This window comes from Elgaria multicarinata, chromosome 6 (genome assembly GCF_023053635.1).
Source record: "Elgaria multicarinata webbii isolate HBS135686 ecotype San Diego chromosome 6, rElgMul1.1.pri, whole genome shotgun sequence".
Taxonomy (NCBI): domain Eukaryota; kingdom Metazoa; phylum Chordata; class Lepidosauria; order Squamata; family Anguidae; genus Elgaria; species Elgaria multicarinata.
In genome coordinates this window covers 119,767,307-119,780,305 of record NC_086176.1, presented here as the reverse complement: position 1 = coordinate 119,780,305, position 12,999 = coordinate 119,767,307, and the positions used below count along the sequence as shown (strand labels likewise).

General features: G+C 51.7%; 1 protein-coding gene across 1 annotated transcript in view; it reads right to left on the bottom strand.

The window, feature by feature from the left end:
• Positions 1 to 11,953, bottom strand: part of CNTFR (ciliary neurotrophic factor receptor) — a 466,204-nt gene extending 454,251 nt beyond the window's left edge. Inside the window, exon 1 of the mRNA XM_063128377.1 lies at positions 11,899 to 11,953. The gene's annotated coding sequence lies outside the window, so the exon portion shown is untranslated. The remainder of the gene's footprint in view (positions 1 to 11,898) is intronic.
• Between the last annotated feature and the right edge of the window lie 1,046 nt (positions 11,954 to 12,999).

The window sequence follows — 12,999 nt, the reverse complement described above, 5'->3', positions numbered from 1 at the left end:
AAGCTCTTATCTCCAGTGGGAGAAATAATCGGTGTAGGGGGAGGATCATGGACTTAACGGCTTCCACGATCCCCCCTGGGTGTCTTGACAGCCAGGTGACGTCCCGGAAAGACGTCATGGCCGCCATAATTTAAAAAAAAAACCAAGAAGAGCGCACTTGCGCTCCACTGCAAAAGGTCAAAGAAAAATCAAACAGGGCCAGGATCTCTTCTCGATCCTCCCAGAGTGCAGGACACGGAATAACAGGCTCAAGTTAAAGGAAGCCAGATTCCAGCTGGACATCAGGAAAAACTTCCTGACTGTTAGAGCAGTACGACAATGGAACCAGTTACCTAGGGAGGTTGTGGGCTCTCCCACACTAGAGTCCTTCAAGAGGCAGCTGGAGAGCCATTTGTCAGGGATGCTGTAGGGTGGATTCCTGCATTGAGCAGGGGGTTGGACTCGATGGCCTTGTAGGCCCCTTCCAACTCTGCGATCCTATGATTCTATGAAACCCACCCCTGCTCCCCACCCCCAATGGGCACGGACTGCTGCCATCCAGCTCCATGCCCATTTCAAGTGTCCCACTACTCGTGGGGAGAACGGAACAACCCGGGAGCAGTAGCCACATGGCCCACATTCTGCGGGATGGTCCCGGAACTGTGGAAAAGTCGCGTTTTCCGCAGTTCCTGATATCCTGGGGTAATTCCCTGCTCGTCCTGGGTTGGGATCCCCTGTGCGTCATGTGGACGCACCGGGATGATCCAAGGACTACCCCAGGATACAGCCATGGTATAGACAAGCCCAGTGCAGCGTAGTGACTAGCGTGTCAGCCAAGGAGTGGGCAGATCCAGGTTGAAATCCTTCCTGAGCCTTGCCCTGCATAATAATAATAATAATAATAATAATAATAATAATAATGATGATTTGTTACCCGCCTCTCCCTCTGGATCAAGGCGGGGTACAACACAAATAAAAACACCATAAAATACATAAAACTAATTCAAACGTTTAAAACCAGTGCATCATTAAAAGCAGCACACCATTAAAAAAACACATCTTCAAATTCCGCTGGGTAGGCCTGCCGGAAGAGATCAATCTTTATGGCTTTCTTAAATTCTGGAAGACTGTCAAGTTGACGAATCTCTCCCGGCAAGCCATTCCACAAACTGGGAGCGGCAGGAGAAAAGGTCCTCTGGGTAATAGTTGCCAGCTTACTTCCTAGTAGACATGCAGAGGCTCCAGTCTTCTAGGCCCACAGACAGACAGACAGACAGACTTACACAGACCAGTCCGTGATACAACCAACTGTAGCAATAAATTCCACTTCAGACTGGGGGCATCAAGAGCCTGAGCCAGCTCAACTCTGTAAACTGTGAAATAGCAGGTGGCTTTCCAAGGAAGAGCTGCCAACGCAAACACTTAGGAGGAAGATCTAAACAGGGAAAGGACGAAAATTCTCTCCTCATTTAATCAGTTTGCTTCCCATTTACCTTGACGCCGCATTGCCAGAGGAAGGTTTTCACGCGAGACTGTTGGCTTAAGACCACAAGGCCTTCGAACAAACATTTGATGAACCATCAAGCAAGGGAAGAAGGGGCTGGCAGTAGCGAAGGCAACGGATCCAGGACCTCGTAATACACGGTATTTAAAAGTTAACAATTTAGAAGTGCATCTGGAAAGCCCTCCGCTTGGAATCCCAACATCTGCTCTCGTGAAATGTAGAACGAACTGCAAGGACGGACCCGCCAGTAAAGGAAAGTGGAACCAAACAAGCAGCCGGAATGGAGGGAGGGAATAATATGAGCAACTACAGGAGACGCCAGTCAGCATCGAAATTCGCAAAAAATGAATATTGAATCGACCTCAAACAGTTATTTAAACACAATGTTTCTCTTCCCATCTGTCTCCGGCTCTCTCTTTTTCAGGCAACAATAGGAGGGGGGGGGGGAGAAATACTACTACACAGTGGGAGTCCGTCTCCTCACAGAATGCGTGTGCGCGCTCGGAGATTCATAGATAGAGCAACGGAGTCTTAAGAACAGAAGGAAATGGTTTTAGGGCACATTCCAGGGTAGAATTGTCCTGCTCATGGCCGTACTGTTGCAGCTCCCATTTGTTACTGTTTTTAACCTTCGTAAGCCACCCAGAGAGCTTCGGCTACGGGGTGGTACGTAAACGGGGCTGCACAAGATCAGTCAGCTGCTGGGGGCCTGGAAGAATCGCAAAGGCAAGTCTCGGATTCGCAGGAGAGCCACGATTCTCTTCAGCCGTTCAATTCAAACTTCGGGGAAGTGGATCTTTTCCCATCCTCAGTCTCACTCTGCCGGCTGAAAAGCAACACAGGATTCCAGGCTTTAAGACAACTGTACCACTTCCCCTTCCTCCTCCTTTGCAAAAAGACTTGCAGGCGCACACACGCACACCCCCAAACATACACGGGTGCAGATCCTCACCCCACCCTTGGGGAATTTTTTTGAAGAGGGCTTTGCCGCCTACTGCTAGCTGGGAGAACTACACCCTTGCATCCCAAATAAAGGCATCCCTTTCATCATGTAACTGGCGAGGGGGGGCTGAGCTGAAGACATCTAAAATTGCGTCCAGTTCTGGGCTCCACAATTCAAGAAGGACGCAGACAAGCTGGAGCGTGTTCAGAGGAGGGCAACCAGGATGATCAGGGGTCTGGAAACAAAGCCCTATGAAGAGAGACTGAAAGAACTGGGCATGTTTAGCCTGGAGAAGAGAAGACGGAGGGGAGACATGAGAGCACTCTTCAAATACTTAAAAGGTTGTCGCACAGAGGAGGGCCAGGATCTCTTCTCAATCCTCCCAGAGTGCAGGACACGGAATAATGGGCTCAAGTTAAAGAAAGCCAGATTCCAGCTGGACATCAGGAAAAACTTCCTGACTGTTAGAGCAGTACGACAATGGAAGCAGTTACCTAGGGAGATTGTGGGCTCTCCCACACTCGAGGCCTTCAAGAGGCAGCTGGACAAGCATCTGTCAGGGATGCTTTAGGGAGGATTCCTGCACTGAGCAGGGGGTTGGACTCGATGGCCTTGTAGGCCCCTTCCAACTTACACTGTTAGTTTTACCCTACCCTGTGCCTGCTTACCCTACCCTGTGCCTGTTGGCATTCTCTTCCCCTCCTTATTGTTTTACTATGATTTTATTAGATTGTAAGCCTATGCAGCAGGGCCTTGCTATTTACTGTTTTACTCTGTACAGCACCATGTACATTGATGGTGCTATATAAATAAATAAATAAATAATAATAATAATAATAATAATAATAATAACTCTGCTATTCTATGATTCTAAGCCCTACAAAGAGTTAGTTTCCAAGATGTAGGCAGCTACTGTGCTCATATATCTTCCCAACGTAGGATATGTACATGGTGTGTAATGCGACACAGAGTGCGTACAGCACAGGGCACATGGGGCTATTGCGCCAGTACAACACTGCCGCTCAAGATGCTACACTTGCACAGCCAAGCGCTGCAGCTGCTTAGGAATCCCAATCCTTGCACAGGTCAGGAGAGAAGGAAAAGCAGCAACATTGAGCACAGCCCTGTGCAAGGCAAAGAGACCGGGGAGATGTCCCTTCATCAATGGAACACTGCAGCCACAAGCCATCTTGACTCAAACAGACCCCACAGAACGTCAGCAGCCTCTCACCTGCCGAGGCGTTTCTCTATATGACATAATCAAGCAACATCACATGCTAAGACCCAAGTGCCATAGAAGAAGAAGGAGGAGAAGAAGAAGGAGAACAACAAATAGGGCAGTGAAAGGACCAAGAAGTGTTGGGGGGGGGGATAACTGAAAGGAAGTCCACCTACCCAAATGCCAGTCTATCACAGGATGACAACTACTTTGCACGAATACAAGAGCTAGCACTCCGCATATGTCCACTCCTGCAGGCAAACCACATAACTATGGAGGGGCAGGTAAGAAATTAATCATCATCATCACTGCTCACTAATGAGCATGCAGGTTTCATGAGAAGCAGCGACTTGCCCTGTTGAGTCCTTTGAGATGTTCGCTTGTTTCATGTATTTAATTGCTAGCCTACAGCCACGTTCTCAGGGCAACTTACAACAGCAACAAAGTTTTACCCAACAATCAAGTCACCATTTTACAAAAGCACACCTTCATGAACAGAACCTAAATGTATTGAAGAGTCACCTCAACAAAGTTTTCAAGCACTGAACAATTTCGGTACTTAGAAATGTTCTGCATCTTGTCATTCAGGGTTTGAGTGGCTTGATAATTATATTCTGTTTGACATTTCTTGAGAAATCAGATCATATTTATCACTCAAAACGCTGTACAATTGGCTCACTTGCTCCAGAAATTCTAAAGGAAAGAAAAACAGCTTTTAAAAAAGGCAATACGGATCAGCAAAATTTTATTTATTTATTTGTTACATTTCTATACCACCCAATAGCCGGAGCTCTCTGGGCGGTTCACAAAAATTAAAAACATTCAAAGTATAAAACAACAGTATAAAACCATAATATAAAAGACAATATTAAAGCTCAACCAGATAAAAACAGCAGCAATGCAAAATTACCAATTTAAAACACCCAAGTTAAAATTTATTTATAGACTGTTAAAATGCTGGGAGAATAAAAAGGTCTCAACTCAGATCAAGTACCACAGATACTGTGACCCCAGCCAAAATAGCCGCTACACCTGGCAGGTAAGCTCCAGTCTTCAGTAGAAATTCCAATGTACATCAGCCACTGGTTCAAAAGGTAGGAAACAGAAACACCACCCAATTCAGAGCTTCATCACATATTACAATTTTCATCCACCGAAATGACTGAAAGTGCCCTTTTTGCTACAGCAACCGCTGCCCTGCCCTGCCCTGCCCCATCCCACGTCCTCTTCAATACCAGGAAAGCGGGCAGCAATTCATGCAATACGGAGGACACTTCCCTCCCGGGCAGAATCTCCATTGGACGGCCCACTTCCTTAACCCCCGCTAAGGTGTTCCTCCCAGGAGTGAATGCAGGTGAGGCAATTATAATCCACGTGGGAGTAAGATGGATTGCACAGTTTCAGGGAATCCTGGAGTTCATGACCTGGAGCTCTTTAAATAGGCAAAAAAAAAAAGAGAAGTTGGAACATCTAATGCCATCTCATACAGACGGAGTAAGACCATTGGTTTGTCTTGCCACATACTGCCTACTTCAACTGGTAGCAGTTCTCCAGGAATGCAAACAGAGGTGGATCTGAACTCATCGCCTGACACTTAAAAGATGCTTTTACGAGCCTGGGACCATTGCATGAAAAGCAGGCACTCTGCCACTCAGTTGTAAGTCACAACCTGCAGGCTTACTTTGGCCACATCTGGAGAGCCAGTTGCGTGCACATTCTAGCAAGACTTTCATGACTGTCAAAATGTAGGATATTTTGACTGGAATATCCGTGTTCTGTGTCCCACCTCTTCCACGGACCCACTTGGGCAAGTGTCACACGCTCACGCTCCAGTCTCCCCTTCTGTGAAATGGGAATTAGAGTCACCTACCTGTCAGGGTTGTTTAAAATAGAACCTGCCCAGACTTTTGCAAGTTACTAATGAGAAACAGTAGGAACGGGCTTGCTGCTTCATTAATTCAAAATCTATGTGATCAATTCCATTTTATTCAAGAGTGATTATTTAAAGTTTAAATATTCCTTGAGTGGCCTTCTTTGTCTATTAAGGGCCAAGTTTCAGGGGTTCCACAGGGTAACTAAAACTCCGCATGTGCTGAGAGTTTTCCATTCTCATCTAAGCGTATGAAAACAATTCCTGTCAGCCGTGGGGATTCCCCCATGTACCTATGAAGCAGTTCCGCAGAATAGAAAAAAAAACCCAGATCTCCAGGGTAATTGGATTAAACTTATGAAGCAAAACGCTGGCCACAATCCATAGCCCCACTGTTGCGCAAACCCCATCGAAATGAATGGAAAGTTAGAACGGAAGTCCCCACTTATTGCAAGGGTTCATGGAGGCCGGCTTCCCCATTGTGTTTTTTTTTTAAAAAAAAAAAAACAAAATTCAAGCCACAATGTTTCTTGAACTGTTACACATGGAAACATTTATTTATTTGTTAACAATATTTGTACGCTACCCAAAATCTGACATTCTCTGAGCAGTTAACAAAATTTTAAATCACAAAGCTTTTTTAAAAAAACCACCACCACCACCAATAAACTGGCAGAATAAAACCATCCACACTATAAATAAAACCACCAGTGGCAACACCTGAATGCAGCATTACTAATAGCACTAAAAGGTTTTAAGATTCAAATGCCTGGGGAATTTAAAAGGCCTTTACCTGGCACCAAAAAGACTATAATGTAGGCATCAGGCCAGCCTCTATGGAGAAGGCATTTCATAACTGGGATACAACAACCGTAAAGGACCTCTCTCCTGGGGTCATCCATCATGTCTTGCTTGGCAAGGGCCTCTGAAGAGGACCTTAAGGTCTGGACCGGTACATTTGGGAGGAGGTGATCCTTCAGGAAGCCTGAGCCTAAGTGAACACCAGCACTTTGAGTTGGGTCCAGAAACAGACAGTCTGTGTAATGTCAATGTGCCCAAATCAGCTTGTCACAGTTAATAATCTTGCAGCCCAGCTTGGACCAGATGAAGATCCTGGAACATTTTGAAGGCAGCGCTACATACCATGCACTACGGTATTTCCAACGAGAGGTTACCAGAGCATGAATAACTAGAGCAAGGCTATCTCTGTCGAAATAGGATTGCAATGGGTATATCAGCAAGCTGATAAAAGGCACTCTGTGTCACTCATGCCTCTGGTGACACTGCTGGATCTAAGACCACCCTCAAACTGCAAACCTGATCCCTTAGCAGGAGGGCAACCCTTCTCCAGGACAGGTTAACCACCACTCAGCTGGGCAGAGGAGAGACCTACTAACACCATCTCCGTTTTATCTGGATTGAGTCCTGGCCTTTCATTGACCCTCATTTTTGCACCCGATCAAGGAACCCAAACCTGGCACCAATCCACGGCAAAAGAAAAACCCCAACATGCAAATTCAAATATTGTAAAGTCATTAACAAGCTGCACAAAATGACATAAAAACAGCACATGCTTTGCTTTTAGGAGAGACACACACTTTGTTCAATAGTCAACACACCTTTCATAAGGCACCATCTGCTGGGGCGTCTCCAGCAGAAGACGAACGGGAGCAGAGCATGAGAAAAGCCCCAGCCTTTTCCATAGGCCTCGTTCTGGCAATGTGCCTGGCGGATCATGCCCTTGTTACTAGACTCAAGCTTGTGCTCTGTTGTGTAAAGTAACGTGCGCTATGTGCAGATGACTAGTAAACGAGCGTTTGTATAAACCAAATCCCAGTCTCTTATTACACTCGCTCCGGCTTGCATAAGGGAAACATCAGCACAGAGCACTATTTTCTCAGCACTTGTTAACATGAATTAAGGACAGACATCCAAATTAGTGGTGCACAAACATCACACGCATCGTTCTTTCAAACTTCCGTGAGGCATATACTGAGGCATCCCAACTCAAAACGCAACGCTTTGAACGTGTGAGCCCACTGCTCACCCAGCAACTCAGAACGGTGCAGCCAGCGTATGCTGACCCCTGGCTGCTGACCCCCAGACACGGCCACGGGGTTACTGCCTGCCCAGCTTCCGAGAATTATCCACCATGGCTGGGGGGAGAGAGAGCACCGCTTCATCTTAATGGAACTCAAGGCTTCTGCCCCGGACAAGGAGGACACTCTGGAACGCTTCTCTATTAGCCTAAGGAGTTGTTTACTACATACAGGGAGTTTATGTATTATCCAGCAGCTCTGCGGTGGAGGGGGGGGGAAATGCCCAATAGTTGGGGAAGGTGACTACATAGCTATGCAACGGCTATGCATTACCTCCAGCAACGGGGGCAGTTAGTGGTTGGGCGCACAAGTGGAAGGGTGCTGTGGCACTCAGGGCCTGCTTCTGATTGGCCGCCGTGGGAACAGAATGCCGGACTGGCCTTTGGCCCAATCCAGCACAGCTCTCTCTTCACACACACACACACACACACACACACACACAGAGAGCACCTTCCCTCCCAAGCCTTGAACTGAGCCTCCCGAACGCACGGCTTCAGAAAACAATTCATGCCGTCAGGTCTTCCTTTGACTTCCTTTGACTTCCCAGCACAGCCATCAGGGCTCCCAAGATTTCTTAGAAGCCACAATAGCTGGAACTGAACTTTTAAAAAAAGAGGTGGAGAAAGAACAACGCCGGGGACGCTCCAGGCTCTGCGTGCCGTTGCCGAGGCTTTCAAGCCACCCCTAAAGAGAAGCGGCCTTGCGAGAATAGAAGGGATGGTTTTCGCAGAGCGCCTCACATAAACAGCAGGCTGCGCCGAAAGGAGCCCAAGCCGAGTCCCGGCTGGAGCCCAAGCCCAAGCCAGGCACCGCTCTCGCTGCTACGGAGGCAGTTCCTATAATTAAGAAAATAATTGCCGAAGGCAATCAATTCGAAAATGTAGCCAGCCAGATAATCGGAAATCCTATTGCCAGCCGTTCTCTGGCGTAAAGTGCAAAAGCGACAGAACAGCCCCGCAGCCCGGAAGCATCGTGGCTCGAGAGCGCCCAAGTCACGGCAGAGATCGGGGTCTGAGCCCCTGCCTTGCATTCATCCCTCTTCCGTCAACAAGGGTCGCAGGGACAAAAGCCGTCATCGCAAACCTTCAAGGGTCGCAGGAGCCAGAGAGAGGGCCCAGCAGTAGATTCCCTTCCGGCTCCCAAAATAGTGGGAGAATCCAGGAGCCATTGGGCAATGTAACTTGGTAGCACCAGGCCCCAAGAGACCTTACTTACTGGGTCTGATCCAAGCAAGCCTTGGGCATGTAGCCTCGGCAAAGCAGGAGGGGGAAAACAGGGTGGCTTTTAGGGGTCCTTCCAAGACTTTGGCAGATTATATCAGAGACTGACAAGGGCCCTGTGCTTGGAGATGAGGCACAGGGGTGGGGGGTGGGATTGTTCCGGAGTTTTCAGTAAGTTTCGGCTTTGGAATTTAATGCCCTATATTATTTTTTATTATTATATTTATATCCTGCCTTTTGTCCAATGCTGGGCCTCAAGGTGGCCTCAATCATCCAAGGCAGAGATGATCTCAAGGGAGAAAGGTCACCCAGGTTGTTCCCACAAATCTCGCTTCATTGCAAATTACCAAAGGAGGACATTTAACGTTAAGAGCTCAGCTGACAATGCAAAGCTCCAACGCTGGTATCCTTCTGAAGTAGCAGCCCTTCTGGACTGAAGGCAAGGCAGCTGCTCTTCTGACAAGACATTCCCTGTCACGGTTCTCCCCCGCAAGCAAACTACTTCAGCCGTAACCCCGGGTAGAGGCACAAAGCCCAGATCACAAACACATCTATACACATTTACAAAATTCGCTTGTGAATACAGCCTCAATAAGCAGGAGTTGGCTGATGGTAGAAAGATGGAAAGAGCAGAGCGTGGAGAAGATTGATGCACAGAGCAGGGTATCCCTGAACAGTTTGCGGGGGGGGGGGGGGGGGGAAGCAAAAACTCAGGGCAGCAAAGAGAAAATGGAACCAGCCTGCCAGAGGCGGATCAAGACCTTTTCTCAACCGTGCCCCCGGCCGCCTACAATGTCTTCTCCAAGATGCAAAGTGCAGTCAGGTTTGGATTTTCCCGCAGGCAATTTGGAGAAGAGGGGATTTGGGGGAGGGCAGGGGGGGGGGGCAGTTAGAAGAACAAAATCTGAGCAAGGAAAACTGATTTCTCCTTTCACACGCAGAACCACACATCCTGTTTTGCTCCCCGGTCCCATTGCAAAGTAGAAATACGGGGAAAGGGTGGCTTTTATTTTTCAACCATCGGGGAATTGGGTTCTAGCCCAGGTTTCATGAGAATTTCAGGGTGGCGATCTCTGTAGACCCAGCCTTCCACTCAGCTTTGGGTTTGTGGCTAGCCCCAGCTGGGACCGCTCCGTCGGCTGCCCCCAGCACGACACAAATAAGAAGGGATTCCTCCCCAGGCAAGCAACAGCACACCCCCACACCCCGACCTTCCAACACAAGAGAGATCTTGCATGATTTTAAAAACTCTGATAAAGCAAAAGAAGCAGACTAAAACTGTGCAGAGATCTCAAGATGCCTCACACTTCAGAGCCTCACAACTTTTCACAGTTGCAAAAGTCTCTTAAAGGGGGTACACAGAGCACCAAGGAGGAGCCTGTGAAATGTTCAGGGATCGTGTCTGAGCCAGTTAGCCCACCCACCCCTTCCCAAATTCTGCTCCCTCTAGGTAGCTATAGAGAGAGGCTTGGCTGTCATTAACCAACTGCCCCCCCATGCAAAACACCCCCCCAGATATGTCTGTATTAAAGCATCTCTGCAAGGTTCTAATGCCCGGGGGGGGGGGCGGTTGTGGGGAAGGGAGAAGAGAGACTTGCTTGAAAAGAAATTTCCACTGGAAATGTGGGGAGGAAGAACCTCCAGGTTGGATGGGGGCATATTGGGGGTGATTGCTAGTATTGTTCACGGGGAAGGGGGAGGAGGAGGAGGAGAGCCATCTCTTTTTCTTCCTCAATTTCTTTGTCTCCCCCCACCCCGCCCCCAGGAGCGGAATTTTTAAAACTGAGGGTGACAACCCTGTTTGCAATTACTTATTTTTCTACAATCCTCCTCCTCAAGGGAGACTCTGGAAGCGAGCTGTGTGGGGGTGGGGACACGGACGCATAATTTTGCACCCACTTTAATATAATGTACCCAGCGTTAGTCACACGATGAGACCCATAAAGCACTTTACGCCCCATGGAGCGCTATTAAAAATGACAAATTATCTGGATGGAAACGGAAAGGCTCCAAAGACGGGAAGGAATCTTTGCAACAACTCCTACATTTTTAAGGTTCGCGGGGTTGGGGGGGGGGGAGAGAGGCGTTATTTTCACAGCCCTACCCTACCGCTTCTTCCCCAGATCACAACGGCAAAAGTACCCCTTGTCTTGCAGAGAAATGCCGTTGAAAGAGGAGCTTGGAGGCGACCCTTGTAGGGGAGGGTGGAGGCGTGGGGGTGGGAGGGTGAACCTGTTGCTGCCCCACGATTGTAACTCTCACCCGAAAGAACTCCCCCCCTCTCGGGCCAGCGCCCCTATTTCCAAGATGGATGGGGGAACCCCTCCCCAAATCCCCCCTCTCCGGCAAGCCGCCCTCTCGCAACTCCGAGGTGCACCCAGTTGGGCGGCTCCTGCGAAAGTCTCCCCGAAAAGCCGAGGGGGAAATGGGGGGGGGGGGAGAGAGAGAAGCGGGAAGAAGAAAGAGGAAAGCCGGGGGTGGGTGGGGGGGGAGAGAGAGAAAGCAGGAGGAGCATTTCCGCTCCGGCTCAATCAATCGGCGCCGGCTAAGAGCTCCCGTGCGGGGGGGGGGAGCGCGGGGGAAGGACCCCCTCAGCTCTCTGGCCGGAGCAGGGGGGTCATCTCCGCCGCCGCCCCCCCAACCCCTCGACTCCCCAGCGCGACAAACGAACGCCTCCTCCGGTTCTCCCTGAACATCATTCCGGGGTCCGCGCCGCACACCGGGGGGGGGGCGCTTCCCTGGCAAGAAGCTCCCCCCTCCCCCCGCGCGGAAAGAAAAAGTTGCAACTCTTGCAAAGGCGACGATCGGAAAAAGCGGGGGGGGGGGGAAGAGACCCGAAAGCAACAAGGCAGCCCAATAGAGGGAACGGGGGTAACCTCCTCGACCCCCTCCCCGCATCCAGACCCCTGGGGGCGCCTTCTCTCCCTCTGCCCCCCTCCTTCGGGTTGGAGAGAAATCGAAGCCGGACGCGCCGCAGAGATGTCCGGCCAGGGTCCCGCCCCCCCCGGCCGCAAAAAGACACCTCGGCTTTGCGCCCCCCCCCCCCGGGCCCCGCCTCACTCACCGCGCTGGCCCCGCGCTCGCCGCCTCCTCCGCCGCCGCCGCCTCGGCGTTCGCCGGCAATCCAGCGCGCCCGCGGCTCGCTCGCTCGCTCGCTCGCCGCCGCCGCCTGCCCGCCGGTGCCAGCCGCGCCTCCGCCTCCCCGGCAGCGGCTCTTCTGCACCGGCTGCGAAGAGAGCGGCGGAGCGAGGGAGCCGCGCTTTTAAACTCTCCCCCCCCTCGCGCGCGCCCCACCCCCCCATGTGACCAGCCGAGGAAGCGCGGGGGAGGGGGCGGGCAGCCGCGCGCCCCGCCGGACCCCCGCCCCGCGGCCCCCGAGTTGGGCACCTCCGCCGGGCTGCCCACCCCCCCCCCCGCCTCAGGAAGGCCACAGCGAGGCGGCGATTCCGGGCGGCCCCGGAGGCGCCGCTCCCTGCTCGGGACTTCTTCGCCCGAACGCCTCCCCCGGGCTGCCACCCCGCGCCCGCTCCAGCCCGGCTCCCGAGGACCCCGGCGCCGGAGAAGCCGCCGCCGCCGCGCGCTCGAGGCTCGTGGGCCCCGGCCGCGCCTGACTTGCGCGTCATCCAGCTCCAGGCCGTGCCCTTTCGGGCCGTGGATCCAGCCCACGCTCCCAGGGGGAGCGAGCGAGCGAGTAAGGAGGCGCGGGAGGCGAGCAGGCCGGCCGGCCGGCCACGATCCGTGTGCCTGAGGGATACTACAATCCGAGCCCCGTTTAGGGAGCCTCCTGGACACCAGCGGCGCTTGCGTCCGAGGAAACCTGCCCCCAGGCCAGCGCAGAGGCCGAAAGGGCCCGCCCGCGCGCGCCCCGGCTTGCTCCGGAGGGCACAGTCCCCGACTCGAGTCGGCAGAACTCGCGATGCGCGGCGTCTTCGCCCGTGCGCACGCAAACACGCATCCTGCGGCGCTGCTCGCTTACTCGGAAGTAAGGCCCGCCGTGTCCCGCAAAGGTCCCGACTATAGGCTCACATGCAGGGCGTGGGGGCGGGGTGTCTGTGGCCCGCCAAACCGTGTCCCGCCCGCCCAAGGCTCCAATAGACCTCGCACCTTGGCGCGTCCCTAGCCCGGAACACAGAAGGTGCCCGTTGCCGGACTGGCATGCGCGGGC